This window comes from Bos grunniens, chromosome 10 (genome assembly GCF_055505025.1).
Source record: "Bos grunniens cultivar Pamir isolate PY7600 chromosome 10, Bosgru_T2T1.0, whole genome shotgun sequence".
Lineage (NCBI taxonomy): Eukaryota > Metazoa > Chordata > Mammalia > Artiodactyla > Bovidae > Bos > Bos grunniens.
This window is the reverse complement of record NC_141174.1, coordinates 59,011,389-59,025,259: the sequence shown is the minus strand read 5'-3', so window position 1 is coordinate 59,025,259 and position 13,871 is coordinate 59,011,389. Positions and strand designations below refer to the sequence as shown.

Genomic DNA, 13,871 nt, shown 5'->3' with positions numbered 1-13,871 from the left:
TGAGCTCAGCTGCCCACAGGCTCCAAGTAGGTGATATTCCCAGGTGGCGCTAGTAGTAAAGAACTTGTTTGCCAATGATCCCTGGGTGGGAAGATCCCCTGGAGGAGGAAGTGGCTACCCACTCCAGTATTCTTGCCTGGAGAGTCCCATGGACAGAAGAGCCTGGTGGACTACAGTCCATAGGGTCGCAAAGAGTCCGATACATGACTGAATTGAATTAGCACGAATGCAGGTAATATTCAAAAGTGAAGCAGGTTAAGTGGTGGAAGCTTAGGGATTGGTACGGGCTGTGGAAACTGGAGAGCTAGTGTTCCATGTAATGGGGGTGGATTTTACTCAACTCTAGTTCATTGTTACCATTTAGAAATGTGGGCCGGGTTTTGATAGACTCTCCACTTTGTTTAAGAGAAAACAGAAATTATACATTTCAATGTAAAATCTTTCAACTTAATGTTGACAGCTAATACAAATTTGTTTTAAAACATTCCAAATGTTGGTAGAAGAAAAAAGTCCTTTGGCCCATTAGTTACCAGTTTGAGACTTCCAGACCCTTACAATGAGATTTAGTGAGTGGTATTAAATTGTGTAAACTTGTGCGTTATAAATAAAACACAGAGAAAGACCACCCATCTTTTTATACAAATCATATGCATCCTTTAATCTTTACCTATTCACTTGTTTCCTAAAGCCCTTCCCAGCTCTCTGACATCATACATCTGTACCGTCTGCACCGCACGGTTCACGTTTAATGATATGCATTCTTTCATTGTTTCTGATTTCACATGTGCAGACTTAATTCTTGCATTTAAACTTCATTGTAAACACTTCCAGGGCAAGAATCATATCTAATACTTCTTTTGTGCCAACCTCAAAGCTCAATAAATGTTTGCAGCTGATACTCTTTTCATTAAGGGAAAAAGAGAATAGTCTTTGCTGACACACAATACTAGAAACGAGCTTAGTGTCTTGAAGTTCCTGAATTTCTAGCCTAGGCAGGCTAACAAGTTCAAATCTGTGGGCACCTTGCCTTGCTGAGCTGAGAAGCACTGACTTGCCATAAGTTTTTTAAAAGAAAGCACTTCGTAAAATAGGTGTGAATTCACCATGGCTCTTCTAGAATAACAGTATTGTAGGATGTATTTAGTCTAATGGAGGTGACCCCATCTTTTACAAGTGTGACTTTAAGTGTGAAATTTTCTGAGCCAGCTCTTATCTGTAGGAAGCCTCTCAGTTTAGGCAGTCAGAGAATGGTAGGCTCAATTAAAGAAGGTCAAACTCACATTTCACAAGTCAGAACTCTGGGCCATATTAGAGTGACTTTGTGGAGCAGAGGCATGAGCTGTAATCAGCCTTAATCCAGAAATGGGTGTGGTGGGGGGAGAATGGAGCTAGCATTGAACTCCCAAAATGACTGACAACTACCTTTGTATCTACATGGAAGTGGGGATGGGGTGGCTGAGATATGACACGTACTGCAAGCCACTTTTTGCAGTGTTCTAGACATCAAAGTTATCTCTATACTGCCAAGAGCAGGCTACAAAGCCAGAACAGGTACACATGTGTGCCAGGAGGCCTGTGAATGTATCTGGGAGTGAGCCTAGCATTTGGTTTGAATTGACCAAAACTATCTAAAAGGGAAGAAGCTGGAAGAAGTGTAGATCCCCTGTGGATCCCTAAGTTCCTTGAATTTGATATGATGGAGATTACAAAGGAAAAGGTGAAGAGACCAACTCTGATGAGAACTGACTCCCTGGCCAAAAAAGAAATTGTATTCTCTCCCTTACTTGTAAATAATGATAAAATACTTTAAAAGTGCTTTTACTGAAAAATCCCAGCCTCCATTTTCCTTAGACTCACAAGCACCATGCACATGTGCCTCTCAGACATTTCTTTGCAGTTCTTATTATTCATCCATATTATTTGGTAATCTAGAAAAGAAGACTTCCCAGGTGGCTCAGACAGTAAAGCGTCTGTCTACAAATAAATCATCAAATAAATAGATCACATCATTGCACTAGGAAGCAGGTTTGGGGATGCAAAAAAAAAAATTGTAATACTTTGATTACTAAAATAAGCGCCTCCACTTGGACAAACAATACTTAAGTCAAAATAAACATTAATTAATGTTTTCCAGAATGTTAGTTGTGACTCTGATATTGTCACTTTCTATTCAATAAAATTTATTGCTAAATCATCAAATTTCCTTTTGTGCTAGTCACTATGTTGATCCAGTTGCATCTTCTTCATTTGCAAATTTAAGTTGCTAATAAAAAGTGAGGTAGAAAATATAACTCATTTATCCTTGGGATAATCGTGTTTACTCAGTCCAAAGTGAATAGTAATTATAATGATAGAGTAATTTATATTCCTCTCTTGATTGCCTCTTATCCTTCTCTCAACAGCCTTTCCATCTATTTCTTTTCTCACGAAGCTTCTTCTGGTTGGAAACTTATCAAATTTCATCAGGTAAGAAGTACTGTGTGAACCTGTAACATATTTCAAAAGAACTCAGGGTTAGGAAATCCAGTGATGGTGTCAGCTTTGGACAAATATCTAGAATGTAAACTGGGGAAGATCCATCAAGACCCCCAAACATTTTAGAGCAGTGGCTCTAAAGTGTGGTCTCCAGACCAACAGTCAGCATCAGCAGCACCTGGGAAACTTGTTAGATGTGCAAACTCTCAGGCCCTTTCTTGTGTTTTTAACAAACCTGCGAGGTGATTCTGGTGAGTTTGAGAACCACTGTCCAAGATAGGCTTCATGGACCAAAGGAACAGAAATCCTCTGGATTGATGGAATTTGATGGATTTGATATCTCTTCTTCCTTTCTTTCCTCCTTTGTCTTTTCCTCCTTCCTGCAGGTTTATCCATTCCTCTTTTAGTAACCAAAATTGGCTTCACAGAATCATACTTCATTACAAACACACCGTCTTTATGACGATGTAAGTGCTATCTAATATGGGACTCCATCAAAACTAAGCATTCAGTAGATGTTATCAACTAATTAACTGATTTAAACCCTTGTTTAGCTTTGAGAAGGAAAGCTTCTGTAAGTTACAGAAGACACAGTTATAAACAGGTGCCTATCTTCTAAGATGGTTGCCTTTAATACTTGGTATCCATGAGACATACTCTCTATAAGGGAAGTTATTATTTTTATGTGGGCTGAAAGCTTTGAATTGTTCCCTCAAGAGTCATTTGCAAAGGATTGTGTTTCCAAAAGGAGCTCATGTTTTCTTGTATTTAGAATGCTCGAGGTCTATACGCTATCCATTATCTCCAATTCCAGTGGCCATTCTAGATAGCTCTCCAGCAGCCATTTCATGTTCAGCCTTACTATAATTTGGTGTAACCTTGGGAATACTTGAGCCACCTGGTGGCTCAGATGGTAAAGAATCTGCTTATAATGCAGGTGACCTGGGTTCGACCCCTGGGTTGGGAAGATCCCCTGGAGAAGGGAATGGCAACCCACTCCAATATTCTTGCCTGGAGAATTCCATGGACACAGAAGCCTGGCAGGCAACAGTCCATGGGGTCACAAGGAGTCAAATATGACTGAGCCACTAGTTAGCATGTAAGTGGCAATGCTTATGAATTATCTGCTAAATCTAAAATGAACGTGCATGAGGATGCTGTCATTCTGAAGTAACTGCTAAATGCTGCCCCCTATAATACCTTTGCTGAAGATACCCCTCATGTGCAAATATATATGTGGTTTATTCTCTATGCCATGCATATTCTTTAGCAAGTAGGCAGCAGAGTCTCTAAAACTCAGTTTCCTCATTTGTAAAATGGAAATAATAGAATCTACTTGTTAGTATCGTAAGAAATAATGGAGGTAATTCAGGAGCACTTAGCACAGTGCCTGACTCAATAAATATTTAGCCATGATTAAAGATCATTTTATTAACAGAATTATAAATTCAAAATTTTCACGTAAAAAAATGTCACTTTAGACTTCATCCTATTAAAAATAAGCACATCAGGGAGAGATAAAGTGTATCTCCCTTGCATGATTCTACCACAAGTACATTGTATTTTCCATGGAGATTTGTTGTTATTGTCAGCTCCTTGCTTTCTGTTCTTCTAGTCCCTTGGCCAGTGCTGGGATTCTAGCATGGCACCAGGTAGAATTAAGCACACGAGTTAAGTGTGGAAATCATCATTCATAGCCCACCTATACAGCTAGGAGACCATGGAATAGTGCCTGATATTAGTTTTGCCCGTTGGAGCAGAATACAAAAGTTCATGTGCAGGCAGCAGAAGGTCAAAGGACCTAAAGAACACCTTGAAAGGTGACTTACCTCCCAGCCTCTATTCAACTTACAAAGCAAAGCGTGTATCCAATTTTTAAGGATTTCTGGAGAAGAGAATTTCCCTAACTTTTCATTAAATGATAATAGAAATAGATAAAAGTTACATATGATTATGAAATCTCATAATGAAATCATTATGAAATCTCATTTTGGCATAAGTTTAAATATTTCTTAGAGAGACTATAGAATATGCTAGCAAGATTCAGTTCCATCTATGAGAAATAGATGGCTTTGGCAAGAGAAAGGATGCAGAGATAGGAGAGGAGATTCTTAGAAGAGAGGTTATGTAAAGCATTAAGCTTATATACATGTCCAATAAACAAGAGACTTCTGAGTTTGAATTAGTGACATGGAGAAATGAGAAACATCTGGAATCGGTGCTTATTTTTCTGGTCAGAAGCACGGTTTTGAGGTCCTTTGTTTAACTGTTGACTTTGTAAAGACTTATTAAAAACAAATGCCTAAGGTGACTGAGAAGAGAATGTAGCTGAATTTGGAACAGAAAGTCCTTAAAGGGAAGGCTTTCATTTTAAAGAGTTTTTATTTTCCATCAGCTCAGCTTAATGCTGTCTCCTCAAACGAGTCCTTTTGTTGCATTTCAATACACACTTGAAGAGTCAAAGGCTTACAGACCATTTTAATTTAATAGTAAATTTTTGAAGAGAGAAAGGGGACTCATTTTCTTCATATGGTTAAGTTATGTGATTTGTCCTTAACCAATCCCCTCCCTTCCACATGCACACAAATAACTGTCTAAGGAAAAGGGGATCTACTAGATGCTAGCCCTTATTTTATTATAGGCACAGCTGGGATTTACAAAGGAGGTTGTTTTCCTCTTTGGTTTCTGAAGAAGATTAGTTCTGTGGACAGATTAGTTCTAAGACTTCTAGCCAGGATAGGCCAAGGAGCCCAGCAATGGGTTATGGGTTAACCCCCCTGGGTCCCCAGTTGACATGCTCATGTACCCTTGCTGGGCCTGGAACTAGTCACTCGCTATAAGAAAAGCAGGTGTTCCAGGCCAATGAGGTGATCGTGTGTTGAGACTTAGAGGGGGCCACCTCTAAGAATTATTTCCTGCTGATGCCCTGCCGTGCCTTTTATCACCCCCTCTGCCCGTATGAAGTGAGGGAGAGGGTGGGAGGAGGTATGGTGAAAAGGGACAGAGGTGACACAGATCTTCCAGGAATACTCTCCTTCCTCACTGATTTGCTACTCTCCTCAAATATTTCACAAAAAAAGGAAATGTTGGAAGGAGCCAGATCTCAGGGAGGCTGTAGGATGGAATTGTACATTTGGCATCACAAACCGGGATAATGAAATTCTGGTAGTGTGCTAAATTCCCAGCATGCTGCTGCCGAGCCAACCTTGTGCTGGTCTTTGTATTCAAGTTACAGTAATAAAGACGGTCCCCATGTCTCCTGTTTTTTATACTCAAGTTATTAAATTCAGCAGTATGGACCCCTTACTTTACAGGAGGCGAGGTGGAGGGCAGATGACCACTTACCAAGACCATCATTCTCATAAAAGAATCAAAGAATTGCCATATGTGGATCAGACCACAGGCCTAGCTGTTTCTCCAGCTAAGTAGCCTGATTCTAAAATGACTACCCGGGACAGTTGGTTGGGAGATAGGGGAAGATAAGCTTGCTTTCTATGAGGCACTCCCAGAATCCCACAATATTTAGTTATTGTTAAATTCATATTCCCTTTAACTTACTTTTTTCTAATGGGAACATCTCTTGTTCCAATGGGTAGCAGAATTACTACCCACTGTGTGAGCTCATGATTTTTTCATTTATGCAAAAGCTGCCTTTGACTAATCTTTGGGGAAGGTCCATGCTGTGTTCACCCTGCCCTGTTCTTTATAGTTTTGTAAATGTCAGTCTTCTTTGCCTTCCACCTTCATCTTTTCAGACTGGAAGGTGCAACAGGCTCTCCCTCACCACAGCAACTATGTAGTTCCCTCTTCTGGACCTGCTCTGGAGTTTATTGCCCAAAGTATTCCAAGCACAGAACAGAGTATATGCAGAAGTAGAATATAAATATTCACAGAGCCTTTAAAAATACCCTAGAAAAAAAGGTCTCTCTTTTTAGATCTATATGCATTTTGTATTACTAAAGTAAAATGTAAACCTATTCTTTTATGTAAGACCAATTTGGAATTTTTCATCATGGTACAGTGCATGTAAAAATAACTTCTTTATGCCTAGAGAAGTAATGCCCCATCAGTGACCCAAAATGGCTACCAGGAACAGGTTTATGAGTCCTACTTCATTGCTGAGAATTGTTTAAATTGTAATTTTAAGATGATTTATTATTTTAATTTTAAAATATGGCTTACATTTTAATTTTAGTGTCCAGAGACAGTCTAAAAATTTGGAGGAAAAAAATTAAAGCCAATATGTGATTCTACCTTATCTAATGAAAGAATTTTTTTTGAAAGACAGGCTGTGACTGTAAAGGTGGCTTTATCTGCACTCCTTGAGCATTAGGACTATTTTGCATCACTTTGGTTGGGGTGGCTTTCACTTCCCTCACAGGTGCTCCCTAGCAGACAGGGGTGGAATTTCGCTTCCCCTTCCAGGGCCTCCTGAGGTGAGGGCTGTAAGAAAGTGTCCTCCAGGGACTTGTGGGATACCTACCAAACTGTTCCCATGTTCACCAGATTTACAGAACTTAAAAGATTTTACGGAACTTTAGGTCACAAAAATGTTTTCTTTGGGAAATGCTAAGGGATTTGCTTTTCCTCTTCACCACAATGGCAGGAATACAGAGCTTTCTCATGATTTTTTAATAGGATACAGCTGCCCAAACTGCAGTGCCTTCTGCTAGGACTCTGCCTCATTTTTCATTTGCAGATGCCAAGAACTAACTCTCCCTCTCTCTCTTTGTCATACCCAGCGAAAGCTCAGGAACATGAATATATCTTTGTAAACATGGACCTATCAGTACGTATTCCCAGATGGAGCAAATGCCACTTTATTTCAGGCAGTTTGGTCTGGTCCGCTCCCACATTCTGTAAGAAAGTAGATGTCCATGGAGACCCCTGTCAGCTCCAGGCAGCTGGCAGCAAGTGGGTGTACTCAGGAGCAAGAGTGAGTCCAGCTTGAGCCCTGTGGTCAGCAGTGGGGAGAGGAGTGGCCCACAGACTGGAGACCAAGGGGAGTCAGAATGAGCCAAGGGTCCGGGCAAGCCTGGCACCCAAGACCCAGGAGAATGGTCCATGGGAAGAGTGTCCAAGATTAGGGCCCACAGAGTCTGCAGGAACCAGAGGGACAAAGCAGGAAGAAGCACAATGCAGGCTTACATGCCAACACTAAAGAAGGCATTCTAATCATTTCCTGCTTCAGGATTTCTCCTCCTTCCTGTAGTGTGGACAGAAAACCCAGTATAGGTGAGCACAGGGTGCCAGGATGGGGTTCAGAGGCACAAGGCATCAGATGTGTCTCCTGGTGACATCATGACAATGCAGAGAAGAGGCCTTTAAAATCACCATCAGAACATTAACATAGTTTGCCAAGGGAACTCATGTCAACCGAAAATTCCTCTGTCTTCTAGCCTCACAGTGCCTATCTCATCCCTGTTTTTGATGTAGCATGCATTCAAAAATTTTTTGATCCTATAAAATTCAACACATGACCTCCTTCTGTGACAGAGGTTTTGTGGTCTCCATAAGAATAAGCATCACCGAGAATGTCCTTCCAGACGTGAACTCACGTCCTCCATCTTTTCTTTCATCTCAGCATGTTGTCCCTTGGCCTAGTCCTTGGGGTTTCCTTTTCCATCATGTGTAAAAACCTCCTTGTCTTCATAGTCCAGATCTGGGCACACTGTGGGCAGGAACCTCTCCAAAGCAAATTAATTACTCTGACCTTCTTGTCTGGCATGTTGTGTAAATAGCATATGGAAAATAAGGCCTGGTCCTGATTTCGTCTTTCATTGGCCATATGCATGAGGCAAGTCCCTCTTTTTCCTGAGCTTCTCCTGCCTACTCCCATGAGCTGATGTAAGAATCAAGCAAAATAATGGAAGGGGGAGGATTATAAATTTTAAAGCACCTCAGAAGGCATTCTTAAAATAAAATATAGACACTTGGCTCATATTGGGGTAGAGCTGAGCCTCCTCCAATCATTTTCTTGGCTGGTTTGTATAACCTCTGGTGAAATGATCATCATTGTCACTAAGTGGCATAGGTTTCAGCACATCCCTTGTTTCTTCTGTGGCTTTCACAGGGCAGTCCCATCTGCTGTGAACTGATACTTCTGTGAAGGGATGGGATAGAAAGGCATGTAGTTAAAAAAAAAATTGAGGCCTCTGATTAAATGAGACACCTTAGGAGTAATTTTGGCTTCTTCAACCCAGGAAAGAATAACAACAGTGATTATTATAAAACCCAGAGTATAAACTGCCAATGGCCTAGCACTGTGGTTCATTTGAAATTTCCATTCATCCATATTCTGTCTCTCATAGCCACCATCATCATGAACATCAAATTTAACTGAGGTCCTGTCAGTTTGATTAAATTTTAACACACATTTTCACCCATCAAATATGTGCCAAGCCCTATGCTAAGTGTATAATGATGAGTAATTTATAGACTTTTCCTTGAGAAACTCACATACAGTTAAGCACATACATAAAAAATCAAGGTTTACTGTGATCTTTGCTATAGGGGAGGTATATTCAAGTGCTATGGGAGTAGAAAAGAGGGAGCAACTCAACTATCTGTAGGATAAGTTGCAGAGGAGTTAATGCACCATAGCTTCAAGGTTGCATGGAAATCGTCTGGAATGAGTACAGTGCAGTAGTTGAGTACAGGGGCTGTGGGGCCAAGCCAACTGGTCCCGATCCTGACTCCACCACTTCCCAACTCTGTAACTTAGCTTAGGGACTTATCTTTTGATGCCTCAGTTTCCTCACCTCTACAATAGGTATGATACTAACAGAGCCTAACTCAAGGGCTCTCATGGGTAGAAATGAGGTAAGGTATAGGGAGCACTCGGAGCAGATTCTGTCATATTGTTAATTACTCAATGAGTAATAGCCATTGTTATTGTTATTATTTGTTCTTCACTAAGTGAACAAGCAGGAAAGAGATTCCTAAAGCTCTTAGAGACTTAGTCTCTTAATTTATGAGATTTATAAGATCATTATTATCATTATTAATAACAAAGTGAACACTTATATACCATGTCCTAGATAGTTTATATATGTAGCTTGACTAAATATAATAAACCTGAGACTCAAAAACTTTATACTGAAATATCAGTGACACCATAAAGAATATGAAGTAAATGAATAATAGGTTCACGAAGGGTGGATGAAAGAGAATTATATAAGGAGGGATATTTACAATCCAACATGAGGGGGCAAAAGTCAAAGAGACTTTTGATTGATGGGCTTAAGCCAAATGAGATCCCTTGCATGATTTTGTGTTTATTTTCATTTTCATTTTGTAGTTTTTCTTGTTTCTTTCTATGTTCACTGCCTCTAAGCAGGGCGTATCCTCTACAGTCTGCTTCCCTTCTCACCTCTCATCTCATGCCCAGCCCTGAAAACGTTTGTGTACTGAAGTTTGTGACGTACAGATGAGGATCTGGAACTTGAGTTTGGTAGTTGCTTACATTTGTTGAATAATGTTTTCATGCCAGGCTCTCTGCTAGGTGCTTACAGACATATGACCCACATAATATCCTAAACGAGTCCATGGGTGAGGAAACTGAGGGTAAGAGAGGTTAAGCCTTTAAAGAAGAACAGGACCAGAGGCATTGAAGCAGGAAAGTGTCGGACTTGTTCTGAGACTTGTTTGGCTGGAAAGGAGGATCCATGTAGGGGACTGGTATGAGTTTAGGCGGAAGCGGTTGGATGACCATGAATGCTAGACTCAGGAATTTGAACGTGGCTACAGGAAGCTAATAAATGATAGGTTTCCTTTTCTTTGCAGCTTTATGAAAACCCACCCACAACAAATATATAGGCTGCCACATGGTTCACTCCAAAGTGAAAGGGGTGCCAGGAAGGTCTGAAGATGGTCAGGTCTCTTTGGAAAATGCCCCATCACAGGCAGGGATAGTCCTTCCCCTCTTAAAAAAACCTAAGGGAGATGGGACCTTCCAATAAATATTCTCAGTTGAGTTTTCTTCATATATTTATATCATTTTTTAAAAATGACCACCCAACTTCCTTTCCTGGATTCCAGTCCTTGACCTCTGATGCTTAAGCTTTGTGTTGCCGAGTGCCCTCAAAATCAAGAACGCATAACCTTTGATTCTGAGAAAACCTTCATGATGTTGTTCCTAATTACCTTTCCTCTCTCATCCTTCTTCACTCCCATGTTGTACCCCAGCCACACTGATCCTACTGCACCAAATTTTCTGCAAAAAAAAAATCTTCATCAGACCACATACTATGCTCTAACCTCCATAATTCTTTACACTTCTAGGGTATGATTTCTCACTGGGAATATGTTTTTTGTCTACATTAGACCATAGGCTCTCTTATGGTAGGGACCCTTGTCCTGTCCTGATTCCTGCCTCTAACAAACACATGCAAGCACATAGTCAATGCTCAACAACAGTTTGTCAATGAATGAGTAAATGAGAGAATGTGTTCTAATGCCCTCGTCCTTATTCACTGTTGGACCCTGGTCTTCAACCTGCTAGGGAGTTTCCCTCTCTGTCTACCTGTCCCCAGACCCCCACCACCAACTTGGTCTTGAATTTCCATGTCACTGTCCGTATTTAATGTATTCCCCGCCCCATTTACAATCTGGCACATGTGCAGACTCACTACCACCAAAAACGACAATGAAACTTGTCTTCTGTCTCCTTTCTAGTGGTCATCCTCTGCCAAAACTCATCTGTCACCCACATGCAGGTCCGAGGCCTCCCAGTTCTCATTTCCCTCTTTTTTTTTTTTTATTTCCCTCTTAAATCAAACAATTATGTTTCCATGGAATTGACTGGAAAAAGAGACAGGGAAAGGAACCCTAACAACATCATGATGTTATATGTAGTTGTTGGCAGCTCCTGGAATAGAGGGGATATGTGTGTGTGCTTAAAGTATGTGTATGTTTGTGATATAGCTGCCCACAGCTGGGAATGGTCTGGTTAAGTTTCAAGGAATGAACAGCCTGGATATATCTGCCTGCCCATTGGAAAGGGACAGGCCCTAGTTGGGCAGTCCTGGCTGTAGGGGCTCAGGAATTCTACCCAGCAGACCAAACCTGATGGTCTAGTAGTAGCAATAATAATTGTAACAGCCTAATTGCCTTTGCCTCTGTATACTCCCTCTGTTCTAATCACTATGCTAAGTTCTTCACAGAGATTAGTTCAATTGTTTCTCACATCATTCCAATAAGGCAGAAGCGCTTATTACTCCTGTTTTATAGGTAAAGAAACTGAAGCATGGAGAGGTTAAGTAGCCTACACAGGATCACACAGCAAGTGATAGAGCCAGGATGTGAACCCAAACATTCCAACATTAGAACTCCATCCAGTATGAAACAGTTCAAAGCAGATGCCCCATGATCACTGAGAGTTACAGTGTGTGGAAATGAAATACACATGCACACAAATGCAATTTGTTTTTACAATAAAACTCTCACAACTGAGGAAAATGGAAAGCTCATTAAATCTTAAAGAATATGTAATAAGTAGAGAAAGGATAGTTAAAAGTATCTCACAAAAAGCTGTACTTCTCAGCATGTTTATACATTTGTAAATGTATTCCATTATGCATATAGAGAGAACCATGGAGCTTAGGGCTGCCACAGTTGTCCTGCATGTGGGCATCCCCTGGAATTGTGCAGTGCACAGACTACTCATCCTTACATGGTGGGCCCCCAAAGCAGGCTTATTTATGCCTGTAAATTAATACAGGGGCCAAATGGAAGACTATTATGAGGCTTGAGTTCAGTTCAGTTCAGTTCAGTCACTCAGTCGTGTCCAACTCTGTGAATTCATGTCCGACCCCATGAATTGCAGGACGCCAGGCCTCCCTGTCCATCACCAACTCCCGGAGTTCACTCAGACTCACGGTCCATCGAGTCAGTGATGCCACCCAGCCATCTCATCCTCTGTCGTCCCCTTCTTATCCTGCCCCCAATCCCTCCCAGCATCAGAGTCTTGTCCAATGAGTCAACTCTTCGCATGAGGTGGCCAAAGTACTGGAGTTTCAGCATCTTAGTGTGGCCTTAAAAAACTAAGTAAAAGAAAGTGTTGAAATGATAAACTGACTGTCACAGGACCATGGAAAGCAAACATCTATCCCAATGTGGCTGCAGAGTCTCTGACACCACACTTTCCCGTTCAGCCACTATACCAATGTACCAGAGTCCCTTAACCTGCCACTGTGCTCCACACACACCCTCCCATACTACCCAGACTGTAAAAATGATCGTCCTTCCTCCTCAGCCTCTCTCCCATCTTTACCCACTACCTCCTTCTTGAAGACCTAGACGTGCATCCATCCATCATTCCTCCATTCATTCAGCCAACATTTTTGGAGCACCTACCATACCCTGGGTCCTGAAGTAGATGCAGAGTAACACAGATGGGGAAGGCACCCTCACCATCAAACTGCACCCAGTTTAGAACAGGGGTTAAATAAAGCAAATTCTCTCCAGGAAGTTTTATAATCATTCTCTCTATTTCCCAGCTAGAGGAATTCTCATGTTTTGGAAGCATTTACAGTGCATATCTTTATGGATAAAGCAACAATTTGAAACACTTAAAGCAGAACAAATACATTGTAGAGAAACAGAAAATATTGTGAAAGCTGTAAATCAGTAAGTTTATATGTCTGTATCTCTTCTGGGTTCATTTTGTGAGGAGGCAGTGAAATGCTAAGTTAAAGCTCAATTGATTTTCTCCCGATACTTGCCAAATTCTTGATATCAATGCCACTATGTTTCCAGGATTCAAGGAGTCAGCTGAGCAAAAGTAACTTATACCACCTCCTCCTAGCCTGGGAATGATTTCTATTTTTTCATTAAATGTGTGAGGCTTGAACCAGACAGCTATACATAGTGCGAAAATAATTTCATCCCCAAAGACATAAAGTAACAAATTACCTACTGGAACAACCACAGGTGAAAGGCTTTTAAAAAAAAATTATTTGTTATGAATATAAAATCCCAGCTGGCCATGCATGTTCCACTGAGACTTGAAGCCTTATCTTAGTAGACTATAGCAAGCTCCTTTAGAGCAGAAGCTATGTCTTATTTATTTGTCTAGCCCAGGCATTCAGCTCAGGGCTCAGTAAGTATTTGTGAATATTTTATGCTACTGATAAAAGCAGAAGTCTGTGTCATTCTCTGATGTCTTGTCAGACTCCCTAATATTCTGGAGAGAGTGGCATTAGAGTTTTTTCTGTTTGGGCTTTTTTGAGGGGGCATTGGTGAGCATAAGGGGAATTGTTTTGCTTTATTTTTTTTTAATTGAAATATAGTTGATTTACAATGTGTTAGTTTCAGGTGTACAGCAAAATGAGTCAGTCACACACACATATGTGCACATATATATACATGTATATTCTTTTTCATATTCTTTTCCA

General features: G+C 40.7%; 1 protein-coding gene across 3 annotated transcripts in view; it reads left to right on the top strand.

Annotated features, from left to right (window-relative positions):
* The window catches only part of FRMD6 (FERM domain containing 6), a 267,317-nt gene that overhangs the window by 89,886 nt on the left and 163,560 nt on the right, over positions 1 to 13,871 (top strand). For 2 of the 3 annotated variants that reach the window (XM_086321534.1, XM_086321531.1), the window contains exon 2: positions 2,403 to 2,466. The exons of the other annotated variant lie outside the window; for it this stretch is intronic. The gene's annotated coding sequence lies outside the window, so the exon portion shown is untranslated. The remainder of the gene's footprint in view (positions 1 to 2,402; positions 2,467 to 13,871) is intronic. 3 annotated transcript variants of the gene reach the window in all.